Source organism: Nycticebus coucang, chromosome 18, assembly GCF_027406575.1.
Source record: "Nycticebus coucang isolate mNycCou1 chromosome 18, mNycCou1.pri, whole genome shotgun sequence".
In the NCBI taxonomy this organism is placed as follows: Eukaryota; Metazoa; Chordata; class Mammalia; order Primates; family Lorisidae; genus Nycticebus; species Nycticebus coucang.
Window position 1 is genome coordinate 52391419 of NC_069797.1, and position 12423 is coordinate 52403841.

The 12423-nt window shown below is 47.2% G+C and overlaps 1 protein-coding gene across 4 annotated transcripts in view; it reads left to right on the top strand.

The window, feature by feature from the left end:
• Positions 1–11622: 11622 nt before the first annotated feature.
• Positions 11623–12423, top strand: part of ZNF652 (zinc finger protein 652) — a 69788-nt gene continuing 68987 nt past the window's right edge. For all 4 annotated transcript variants that reach the window (XM_053569483.1, XM_053569482.1, XM_053569486.1 and 1 more), the window contains exon 1: positions 11623–11966. The gene's annotated coding sequence lies outside the window, so the exon portion shown is untranslated. The remainder of the gene's footprint in view (positions 11967–12423) is intronic.

Genomic DNA, 12423 nt, shown 5'->3' on the forward strand with positions numbered 1-12423 from the left:
GTGCAAAGCAGACACCATTCCTATCTTCATGAACCTTGTGTTTAGACCTTTTTCCCTGTTGAAGAGACAGACACTTGGACAGGAAGTGTTATAGACTGTGGGTACAATTGAAATAATAAAAGACTTTATTAAGTGCCCCTTTCCTTCCTTCCTTCCTTCCTTTCCTTTCCTTTCTTCCTTTTAGTTTTTATGACAGAATCTCAATCTGTAGCCCTTGGTAGAGTGCTGCTGCAGCATCATAGCTCACAGGAACTTCAAACTCTTGGGTTCAGGTGATCCTCCTGCCTCAGCCTCCCAAGTAGCTAGAACTACAGCACACCACCACGCCCAGCTAGTTTTTCTATTTTTAGTAGAGAAAATCTTGCTCTCACTCAGGCTGGTGTGGAACATCTGAGCTCAAGCAATCTGCCCATCTTGACCCCCAAAGAGTGCTGGGATTAGAGGTGTGAGCCATCGTGCCTGGCACCTTTTTCTTTCTTGAACTTTAAGTACTTACTTCTATGTTTTTGTCTCTCACTAGAGAAGGGAAGGGATGATTCACCTAATACCTGTTATTAATGGAGAATTGGGGCCAGAGGGGCTGTACCCCTGGTCCAGAGCACACTGGCAGTCAGGATAAGACCTTTAATTCCTGGGAACCTTTATTTGAGCTGCTTGGGACCATGCTAGGTGCTAAGGGAGACCAAAGGTAAAAAGGAAGGTCCCATGCCCTCAAGTAGTATATGGTTCAGTGAGGGAAGGGACAGGTCCTTAATACTTTAACAGGGGTGGATAAAAAACACAACAGAGGGGCAGCACCCCCTCAGTGGGTGGGGCGCCAGCCACATACACCCAGGCAGGCGGGTTCGAACCTAGCCCGGGCTACCTAAACAACGACAACTGCAACAACAACAACAACAACAACAAAATAGCCGGGCTTTGTGGCAGGCACCTGTAGTCCCAGCTACTTGAGAGGCTGAGGCAAGAGAATCGCTTAACCCCAAGAGTTTGAGGTTGCTGTGAGCTGTGACGCCACAGCACTCTACCCAGGGCAACAGCTTGAGACTCTGCCTCAAAAAAAAAAACCACAACAGAGGTACAGGGAAAGGCGGCCTGAGTCACTTTGGGGCAGGAGTGTCCAACCTTTAATCTTCTCTGCTACACATTGGAAGAAAATTTGTCTTGGACCAACAGGTTGAATGCCCCTGGATGGAAATAAGAAAAGCTTCAAAAAGGAGGTCCTATATGAGTTGAGATGTAAAGGACGAGGATGAGGAGTTTGCTAAATAAACAAGTAAGGAGAGAGTGTTCCAGAAGAAAAAATGGCACAGGCAAAGGCATGGAAGTAAGAAAGGGGCTACTGAGGATGCTGGAGAAGTTCATTATGTAAAACACAGGGAGAATGAGGCTGGGAGGCAGGTAGGTGAGGGCCAGACAACATGAGGCCCTGAATACTTTGCAAAGCAGTACAGGCTTGACAATGGGAGATAATATCATTTCCTACCGCTACTATAACAAATTATCACAAATTATCGCAAAAAACAACACACATATATTGTCTTCCAGTTTGGGCTAAAATCAAGGTGCTGCAGGGCTGTGTTCTTTCTGGCAGCTCTTTGCCTATCTCAGCTTCTAGGGGCTCCCTGCATTCCTTGGCTCTTGTCCTTCTCCTGTCTTCAAAGCAAGCAATCACATCTCCCCAACTTCTCTTCCATAGTCACACCTCCTCTGACCCTAATGCTCCTGCGTCCCTTATCTAAGGACCCTTGTGATTACATTGGGCCCACCAGATAATCTCTGCACTTCGAAATGTTAACCTAATCACATCAGCAAAGTCCCTTTTGTCATGTAAAGTAGTATGGTCATATCTTCTGGAGATCAGGATATGGACATCTTTGGGGACCATTGTTCTGCTCACCATAGGAGCCATTGAAGAATTCTGAGCAGGAACTGTATTAGGGTGTCAGGTCTTAAAGCACTGTGGTTAAAAGAGCAGCTTTCGGAATCTGACTACCTGAATTCAATCCTGCCTCTGCCACTGAAGAGCTATGTGACCTTGTATCATTTCCTACTTAATGTCTCTGTGCCTTGGTTTCCCCATCTGTAAAATAGAGATATCTCCCTTAAAGGGTAGTTGAAAGAATTTTATGGGATAAACAGAGAAGAAACACTCAGGACAGTAGAAAGCACGCAATACATTAGAAACATCTTGGTGTTCAGTAAGTGCTAAGAATAGTGCCCTGGTCAGGAAAAAGATGTTTGTAGTTTATGCCATGCTTTAACAGAACTTAGCTTCCCAGGGGGCCCGTCAGCCAGGGAAGGAGGCATCCAGGCATCAGAGGATCCTCTGGCACACAGGAAACAGGCAACCTCTCTGAGAGACATCACATTGCTCCGTGCAACCCTCACCTGCTTCCTCTCTGTTGGCGTAAAGAAATGAGGGATAGAAGCCGGCCCCATTTTATGATCAGATTCTGTTGGGTGTTGGATGATATTAAGAGTAGATGATATTTTGCTTTAAGCTTTCTTTCCTGAAATCTCTGGAACAACTGTTTAATTTGAAAGACTTGGCAACACCTTACCTGTGTATCCAACGTGCTGGTGAGTATGTTTGTCAGTCACTGGGTACCTGCTTCTGGGTCCTATGCTTCCCTAACGTGCCTCAGACATCTTCGTCCTCATTTCCTAGTGCTAAGAAAAAGTATCTCTCTCCCTATTGACTTTTTCTCTGGGGAACTCTCAAGGAGTGGATATGGATCTCTTAGCAGTTTACCCGCAAGTAAAGTTGCTGGATAAAATACAGGACACCTTGTTAAATTTGAATTTCAGAAAAACAATGAATGATTTTAGTTCAGATTGAGTAACCCTTATCCAAAATAATGGGGAGAAGAAGTGTTTTAGATCTGGGGTTTTTGGAGCAGGGATACTCAACTTGTATAAATCCCAAATCTTACTATACTTTGTAAACCAGACTATTTGATTAACAAGAACATGCCATCCCTCAACTTAACACTTTACTGCGTGTTCTCTGAGGTATGTTCTCTGACACAATCTACAAAGTAGAGTTTGTTTGTTTTGAGACAGAGTCTCACTCAGTTGTCCTGGAGTTGATTGAATGCTATGGAGTCATAGCTGACATCAACCTCAATCTCTTGGCCTCAAGTAATATTCTTATCTCAGCCTCTGGGGTAGATGAAACGATAGGCATACACCTCAAAGCCCAGCTAGTTTTTCTATTTTTGGTAGAGATGGGGTCTCGCTTTGCTGAGGCTGATCTTGAACTCCTGAGCTCAGGCAATCCATCCATCTCGGCCTCTCAGAATGCTAGGATTATAGGCGTGAGCCACCGCACCTGGCCCCTGTTTGTTTTTTGAAATAGGGTCTCGCTCTGTCATCTGGGCTAGAGTGCAGTAGCATCATCATAGCTCACTGCAACCTCAAACTCCTCTTTTTTTATTAGTACTAGGAAATGAGGACAAAGATGTCTGAGGCACGTTAGGGACGCATAGGACCTAGAAGCAGGTGGCCAGTGACTCTGACAAACATACTCACCAAGGGCTCAAGCAATCCTCCTGCCTCAGCCTCCCAAGCAACTGGAACTATAGGCACCTGCCACCACACGTGGGTAATTCTTTTATTTTTATTTTTTTAAGAGATAGGGTCTTGGGCAGTGCCTGTGGCTCAGTGGGTAAGGTGCCAGCGCCATATACCGAGGGTGGGGGGTTCAAACCTGGCCCCGGCCAAACTGCAACAAAAAAAATAGCTGGGCTTTGTGACGGGCACCCGTAGTCCCAGCTACTTGGAAGGCTGAGGCAAGAGAATGGCTTAAGCCCAGGAGTTGGAGGTTGCTGTGAGCTGTGTGACATCATGGCACTCAACTGAAGTCGATAAAGTGAGACTCTGTCTCTACAAAAAATAAATAAATAAATACATAAATAAATAAAATAATAATAAAAAGAGATAGGGTCTTGCTCTTGCTCAGGCTGGTCTTGAACTCCTGACCATAAATAATTCTCCTACCGTGGCCTCCTAAGTGCTAGGATTAGTGGCTCTCAGCATTAGCCACTGCACTGGCCCGTGTTCTTTGATATTTGACTGGAATAATAAGGATGACTTGCACTAACTATGGGGCACAAATATTGATACAAAGTTTGTCCTGGGATTAGGTGCACATAATGTATAGTAATCACTGTTATGCCTGAATCTGCAAGGCTAGTCACTATTGGCCCCAAGGTTTGCTCAAGGCTTTTGCTCCCAGGCTCCATTCCGCGATTTCCCCAATCTAGAAGAACCCTCTTCTTTTTGCCTCCCTCAAGTCCTCACTCTAAATTTCCCTCCTTGGCCTGCTGAGACAGATGCTTGAAGTCTTGCCCCGTTTGGAGTCGAGGCTCAGCCAGGCAGGGCCTCACCATGCAGCATCCGGGCATTTCCAATATGCTGTAACATGTTGTTCAGCGTGGTGCTCTCAGGTGAGACTTGAATTTTCACATCAAAGTGCAGGCATCTTGTGGTGGTGACTTCTATTTTTGTACTCACTGCATTTAAGCATCATTTTGTGACTCTAAATAAGACAGTTTATGAAGCCCTAAAGGAGCTCTGGATTTTACCCCTGTGTAAATGAATGAACCCACCCTGCCAAAGACAGCAGGCCTAGGAGGCTGACAGCAGGCCTAGGAGGCTGACAGCAGAATGCCAGGTTGGTCCTCAAGGACCTTTCTTTTTTTTTTTTTTTTTTACAGTTTCTAAGCCGGGGCTGGGTTTGAACCCACCACCTCCAGCATATGGGGCTGGCGCCCTACTCCTTTGAGCCAAGGACCTTTTACTTTTTAGGAAAAAGTGGCCCTGAGGGGGCAGGGGAATTAATGACTTAATGCCTACAATCTCTAAGAAGAACTTGCTCCAGATAAGGTCTTACTATCATTAATTGTTATTGTTGTTATTAAACAATAACTTTGTTAACTATCTCAGGTGAGGGGCCTAATTAATACCTCCTGTGAATGCCTAGGCCTCAGGCACCTTGTTACCACCCCCACATCCGGGCTCCACCTCCTCTGAGCGCCCTCAGGGTCCACTCCACCCCCAGGTCCTCCCAGCCTTTACCTGCGTGACTCCATACTCCATTATTCTCACTCTCACCAACTACTCCCCTCCCCCATAATCTCACATACCTCCTTTTGACCTTCCCGCCCTTTTTCTGCCGCCCCTCTTCTGCCGTTACCTAATCGCCCCAAATACTTCAGAGCCAAGCCTTTTGGAGGTGATGAAAGTGAAAAGCAGCCCCAAGCCCTGCCCTTCCCTCTGACAGCCCCTCTTCCTGTACTGTTTCCCAGAGCTCCCACCCCAGCTCCCACGAAACTTCAGGAACTGTTCCTCAGGTGGTGAGGCCGGTTGGGTGGGTTGTCTGGTTTAGGGTTACAGAATTTGGCACTAACTACCATCCCCATGCAGCTGCCTTCTTTAATTAATTAATTCCAATTAAAAAAAAAAAACATCTCGATTGGACCTCAGTGCATGCCTCTGGGGCATATGTCACATCAATTAGAGCCAACAATTAAGCATGCTGCCTAAAAGAACCTGTGAGTCTCTTTAAAGACTCAAACACCATTCAGGCCTACCTACCTTAGATCAGATTCCTATATATATTTTTTATTATTTTGTTTATTTTTTAATTATTATTCTTTTTTTTTTGAGACAAGAGTCTCACTATGTTGCCCTTGGTAGAGTGTAGTGGTGTAACAGCTCATAGCAACCTCAAACTCTTGGGCTTAAGCGATTCTCTTGCTTCAGCCTCCCAAGTAGCTGGGACTATAGGCACCCGCCACAATGCCCAGCTATTTTTGTTGTTGTTGTAGTTGTCATTGTTGTTTAGCAGGCCTGGGCCAGGTTCACACCCGCCAGCCATGGTGTATGTGGCCGTTGTCCTAACCTCTGAGCTATGGGTGCCGAGCCAGACCAGACTCCTATAGATAGACCTGAGGCAGAACCCTCAAGGGAGGAATAGAACTGTTCCCTTAGAGATGAGAGGACAGAGGATGTCCTCCCTGCACTCAGCTGCCCACACCTACCCCGGGTTCCCCTCTGCCTGGATATCTAGGAAGCTAAGCTATTTGCAGGTAGGGTGGTGGCCTCACTTCACTAGGATAGGACCAATCCCCCTCAAAATTTTAAAGTCCACCTCTTCATTGTCCTACCTAGCCATCCTGCATAGACAAGGATGTATCTCTGGCCCTCTTAACAAGGGCATAGGAGTGGAGCTAGGAGAGATAGTAGAGATGGATGCAGAGTTAACTGATGTTTCCATCACAGTGGTTTGAAATATGGAAATCACTGAAGATGTTGCTTGAGGGCAGAGATGATTTTTTAATGGTCTTTGGTTCCTACCCTGTGTTAGGATGGTAGATACTCAGGGAAGCCTTATAGAATGCCAAAGACAAGAGTTTGCAATGCAGTTCCAAATATTTTGTCTTATGTGCAAAGCAAGTAGGCATGGACGGGACCAGCCCAAAACCTTAGTCTTATTAATTAAAAAAAAAATCATATTTTTATTCTCTTCTGTGCCCCACACCCTATAGACCAGGTAAACATGCCTTTCCTTATCTGTTTAACTCATTTATTTTTGGCGTATGTGAGTTGACAGTAAATCACTTTGTCCTTTCATGTTTGCTAGAATCGTGGCTGTCCATTTGAGTCCAAACTTTTAGAGGGCAGAGACCACATCTGTTCAATTTGCTTTGTATGGTATCCAGCAAAGGGCTGCAGTATGATGTCACAGAGAAGTCCTGGACTTGGACCCTGGAGACCCAGATTTTAGTGCTGGCTGTGTGACCCTTCAAATCTGGGCCTCATTTTTATTTGCTGTTAAAAATATAGTGGGAATGGCATTTTCTGTTCTTGCTGCCCAGGGTTGAAAGAAGGATTCAATGAATTGATGCAGAAGAAAGAGTAGTAGAACCTGTCACATAAATATGTTTTTTTAAATTATAGAATGTGTTTTGATAATAAGGAGACCAGAGTAATCAAAGCTCAAATTCTGAAATGCTTCAAATGGAGAAGCTGATGTGCACAGCAGACAGCTGCTGGCTCTGGCTTCAGGCTAAGCTGCAATAGCCCACTGGCAGGACAGGAGGGCAGTATCAGGTGGAAAGAAGCTATAGCTAAAATCAAACTTTAGACCTAAGTAACACCAGCTATTCCAATAGCTTCCTTATCTCTACAGCAGCGCTCATCTATCTGGCCTTTTAGTGCAAACTCTTTTTTTTCTTCTAGGGCCATCTTGGCTTTTATTTTAACTTTTCATTAGGATTTAAGTGGGGCTGGTGGGGGGTGAGGAGGCACAGAAGGTACCCACGGTGGGAGGTGAGGAGGCACAGAAGGTACCCATGGCCCACATCTCTTTGAAAATGGACTTATTCATACTTGCGCACACATTCATGTCTCTGTAACAAACCCTATGACAGAAAAGCCAGAAGTCCAGCTCTCTGTCCTGTCTCTGGACACCGCCACTTAGAGATATGAGAAAAAGTGAGTTAAAAATGGGAATCTAGGACAACTTTTTCCATTCTGTTTAAGTTTCCTGTAGGAAGGACTTAGGGAAGAGAATTGGACAGTCATTCTTAGGAAAGGGAAAGGATTGTGATATATTAATCAAGTCTTCAGAGTACAATCTTAGGTGTCAGGTCGGAGGACCCTAAGACCCAAAGCCTAAAGGGTGAAATGATTGAGCAAAGGCCAATTATGAGTATCTAGGAGGCCATGGCCAGCACTCTGGTTCTAAGTCTGATACTGCAGGATAGGGTAATATTAGTTAACAAGTGAGCAAGGGAGCCACAGTTGTTACCCCTAAATAAGTACAAGTAGTAAAAACTATTGTCCACTGGGGGGTACATTCCTCAAAACATAGGAAGTAAGGAAATGCAGTGAGTAGGGTGCTTGTATTAGGCCATCCAGCTCACCTTACCAAAAACCAGATTTCTCTGCTATTGTTTAAATTAAATGTATAAAGATTTTAAGAGTTCTCAAAATGGGCGGTGCCTGTGGCTCAAAGGAGTAGGGCGCCAGCCCCATATGCCGGAGGTGGTGGGTTCAAACCCAGCCCCGGCCAAAAACTGCAAAAAAAAAAAAAGAGTTCTCAAAATGTATAGAACATTTTAGTAAGAATTTATAATTTAGGCTTGGCGCCTATAGCTCAAGCATCTAAGGCACCAGCCACATACATCAGAGCTGGTGGTTTGAATCCAGCCCAGGCCTGCCAAACAACAATGACAACTACAACCAAAAAATACTGGGCATCGTGGCGGGCGCCTGCAGTCCGAGCTACTTGGGAGGCTGAGGCAAGAGACTCACTTAAGCCCAGGAGTTGGAGGTTGCTGTGAGCTGTGATGCTATGGCACTCTACCCAGCTTGATAGCTTGAGGGACTGTCTCCAAAAAAAAAAGAATTTATAATTTAAAAAATATGTTCTGGGCTGGGCACAATGGCTCATGCCTGTAATCCTAGCACTTTGGGAGGCCAAGGTGTGTGGATTGCCTGAGCTCATGAGTTCGAGACCAGTGTGAGCTACAGCAAGACCCTGCCTTTAAAAATAGCTGGGGCATTAGGGCAGGCACCTATAATCCCAGTTACTAGAGAGGCTGAGGCAAGAGAATTGCTTAAGCCCAGGAGTCTAAGGTTGCTGTGAGCTATGTGCCATGGCACTCTTACCAAAGGCGACAAAGTGAGACTCTGTCCCTCCCCGCCCCCAAAAATGTTCTGTTTGTTTCTGACTATGCATTAATGAATAAAATTAGTGAAGAACTATCCACGATCTGAAAAGCAGGATGTCAGAAGCCTCATCTTCCACTAAGGTCAGATATGGGTGCTAAATGTTGCCTATAATGACTGACTACCAAGCTGCAGTGTCAGCAGCTGAATAAGGGAGGTACAATAAAAGGACTACTCCTGTTGAGTAGTGAGTAACATTGGTGGGCAACTTGCTTCCTGTGATAGGTGTGTGAAGGGGATGATTAAAGTAAGGCAGAGGAACTCGAATCTCCAGTAGGGAACTTTATTAACCCCGAGGCCCAAGCATCAAAGTTTCAGATACACAGAAGAGAGAAAGAAGCAAAAAAAAAAAAAAATCAAAGGGATGCAGAAGTAGAATTGATTATTCAAATTTCTGTCCATCTCATGTCAAGGGCATCTGTTTTTATTCCACAGGAATATGTGCCAATTTTTCAGAGCAGGCCTGTCAAATTCTCTGAAGGAGTTAGAAAACCTGGGTCCTGGTTTGGTTTTTTTGTACACTGGGTTGGGTGACTTTGAGCCAATAAAAAACATTTCTTGGCCTGAATTTCCTTCACTGAGAAAAATATCTGTCCTGTCTATGTTGCAAGGTTATTAAAAGATCTGATGAAATAACACACATAACCTCCCTGCAAAAACCATAAACCATTCTCCACATGGAAGGGCTTATTATTATCACTATTCTAATTACTGGGAGCCCTACAGAGAGTTGGCCTATGGGTGGAGAGTCATAGACACTGAGAAGGTCCCTCCTACAATTGCCATCACTCTGTACACCCCTCTTTAAGCTAGATGGCTCTGGCCAGTAGAGGGTGGGGAATGCATCAAGTGTTCAAAGAAAGCAAAGCAAGACATTATCTTAGTCAGACATTCTGGGCTCACCAGCTCCTACAGATCCAAGTTCTTTCTTACATTGAAAGTCTCTCCTTTTATTACTTAAACTTATTTCTTCCTCTTTGCCTGAAGACTTTCTCTACCTGTTGAAATAAGATGACATTTTTAGTATTTATCCACTGAAGACACTCATCATTGAAGAGCATGATTCAAAGTTGCCAAAATTATGATCTCTGGAGTGTGGAGTCCCAGTGTCATAAAAGCCTCCCGAGTCCAAGTGTCATAAAAGCCAAGAGTCTGTTTTTGGAGGGGGACAAGGGCAAAGTCAACTTTTGGGCCTCTTTATTTATAAAGTTTTAATCTCTTCCCTGATCTTGTCTTAGGCTCAGGTCATTTTTCTCCCTGCAGGATTTTTTTTTGGGGGGGGGGGCGGGTGCTTGTCTTAGTCTGTTTTGTGTTGCTCCAGCAAAATACTACAGACTGGTTAATTGATAAAGAAAAGAAATTTATTTCTCACAGTTCTGGAGGCTGAAAACCTAATATCAAGGTGCTGATATCTGGAATGGGGCTTCTCTCTGCATTATCCCATAGCAGAAGGCAGAAGGACAAGAGAGCGTGTGAGACAGAACAACAGAGCAAAGGGAGTCAAACTTGATTTTATAGCAAGCCCATTTTTGAGATAACTAATTCATTCCCTACATAACAACATTGATCCACTCTTGACAGCAAAACCCTCATGACCTAAAATCCTCTTATTAGGCCCTTCCTCCAAACACTGTTTCATTGGGGATCACATTTCCAACATATGAACTTTGGGGGCCACATTCAAACCACAGAAGTTGCCTAAGGTGGGGTGAACTGACTTAGGTCAGAAATGGAGCAGGTCAAAACACCCATGCTGATAAGCAGTGGGATAGTGTCTGTGAACAGCCACTGCACTCTAGCCTGGGCAACACAGTATGATACTGTCTTCAAAAAAAAAAATTTGGACAACTTCAAGGAAATTTAGTTTACGGTGGGAAAGGGTCATCGTGCTTCTCAGAGTTGCTGCCTTGGATCTTTTACATTCTAGGCCTTTACCTTGCCAAGTTCATTTCCTCTCCTTGTACTTTAAGCACTTCCAATTATGGACACTCTCTCTTGGCTCTCAACTTGGATAAATGCTACCTTGTTAGCTAACAGTACCATTAATTATATTAATGATTAATAGCTAATTAGTCATAATGCTGTAATACTTACGAGTGAGGCTTCCCTTTTTGCAGCAGCTCCAGATCTAAACACACACAAGGCATCCCCTTCCCTATTCCTGGCCACGAGACAAGTGCAGCTCTAAATCTGGATTTCTGACCACCGCGGCAATGTCTAAATTGCTCCAGTTATTAGCTGTCCCATTCATATGGTGAATAGCCACCACCTCTTGTATGTTGCCTCTTTTATTTCTGTCCTCTGTCACTCTCCCTCTCCTCCAGTAGTAAGGAGGTCAGGAGTCATCAAGTTTTTCTTAACTTTATACCATAATCAAAGGCTCTTTTACTTTCAAATCTCACTTCGACCCACTTTTCGACTTCCATCCTCTTTCTTGCCTTCTTTTCTCCCTCATCTTAACCCGCTCCCTAGTCGGTGGAATCCCGCAACACGCCCAGCCTACAGCCCCCTCCCACTCTACACCTACAGCCCCCGCCCACTCCACATTTTGGCTTCCTTTCAGCAACCACGCCCCCCGACTCAAGGAGAGCGGCACGCATGCGCAGCTCACGTCTTTACCTGGGCGCTCGAGAGTGGGCGGAGTGGGAGAGGGCGGGGGTGGAGCTGGGAGCCGGTGGTTTTCTGGGTGGCGGAGCGCTCACAATGTGGCAGAAGGGAGAAAAGGTGCGCCAGGGCCGGCCCTCAGATCGCGCATGCGTACTGCCGCTCCCAGCCGCCGGGATGCCGCTGGGGGGGTGCGGGGGGGCGGGAGGAGGGAGGTGTCGGGATCCCAGTTGGGCGGAGGCGCCAGCGAGGGAAGGGGCCGCGGGCGCGCGCGCGCGCGCGCTCGCCTCCCTCCCTGCCCCCCTCTCCGCACACACATCCACACACGCACACCCCCTCCCTGCCTCCCTCCCCGCGCGCCGCCCGCCCCGCCGGCCCCGCTCGCCCTCGCGCGCTCGGAAGGGAGTCGCGAGACGTCGGAGCGGCGGCCACGTAGCGCTGCGGCGGCGGCGGCGGCCGAGGCCGGGTCTGAGGAGCGGCCCTGAGGACAGACGTTGGGCAGGGGGGAGGGGCCGGCCCGGCCGGCGGTTGTTACTCCAGCGCCGCAGCTACAGGCCCCCCGCCGCAGGGATGGACCGCCGAGGCTGCGGTCGAGGCGGCGGAGGCGGAGGCGGCCGGCCCGGGTGAGTAGGGGCCCCTTCCCCCACGCACACGCCACCGTCGCGGCGGAGCCCCAGGCAGCAGTCCTTCCTTTGCGCCGCCCGCCGGGCCGGCCCGGGCTCTGGGGGCCGGCTTAACCCTTCTCCGAGGCAGCTGCGTGCACTAGGCCGGAGCAGCCCCCATCTGGCGGAGAGGCCCGGGGCGCAGCGCTCATCTGGCACCCAGCTTGGGCCAGGGGCACCCGGCTCCTGCCCTTTCGCACCCTCCCTCCCAGACTCGGGCTTGACTGTAGTTTTGCTGCAAGTCCGCTCGCCCTGAGGCCTGAGGGGAGATTGGGGCGGCACGATTAGCGGGCTGAGGGGAGGTTTGCATCGGTCCTCCTGCAAGCGTTCTCCTGCCCTGCAGCTGGTGGCTTGCACCCATTGCCTCCTCCGCCCTGCGGTTGCGCCCAAACCTCCAACCCCCCGGGAGTATTGTGCC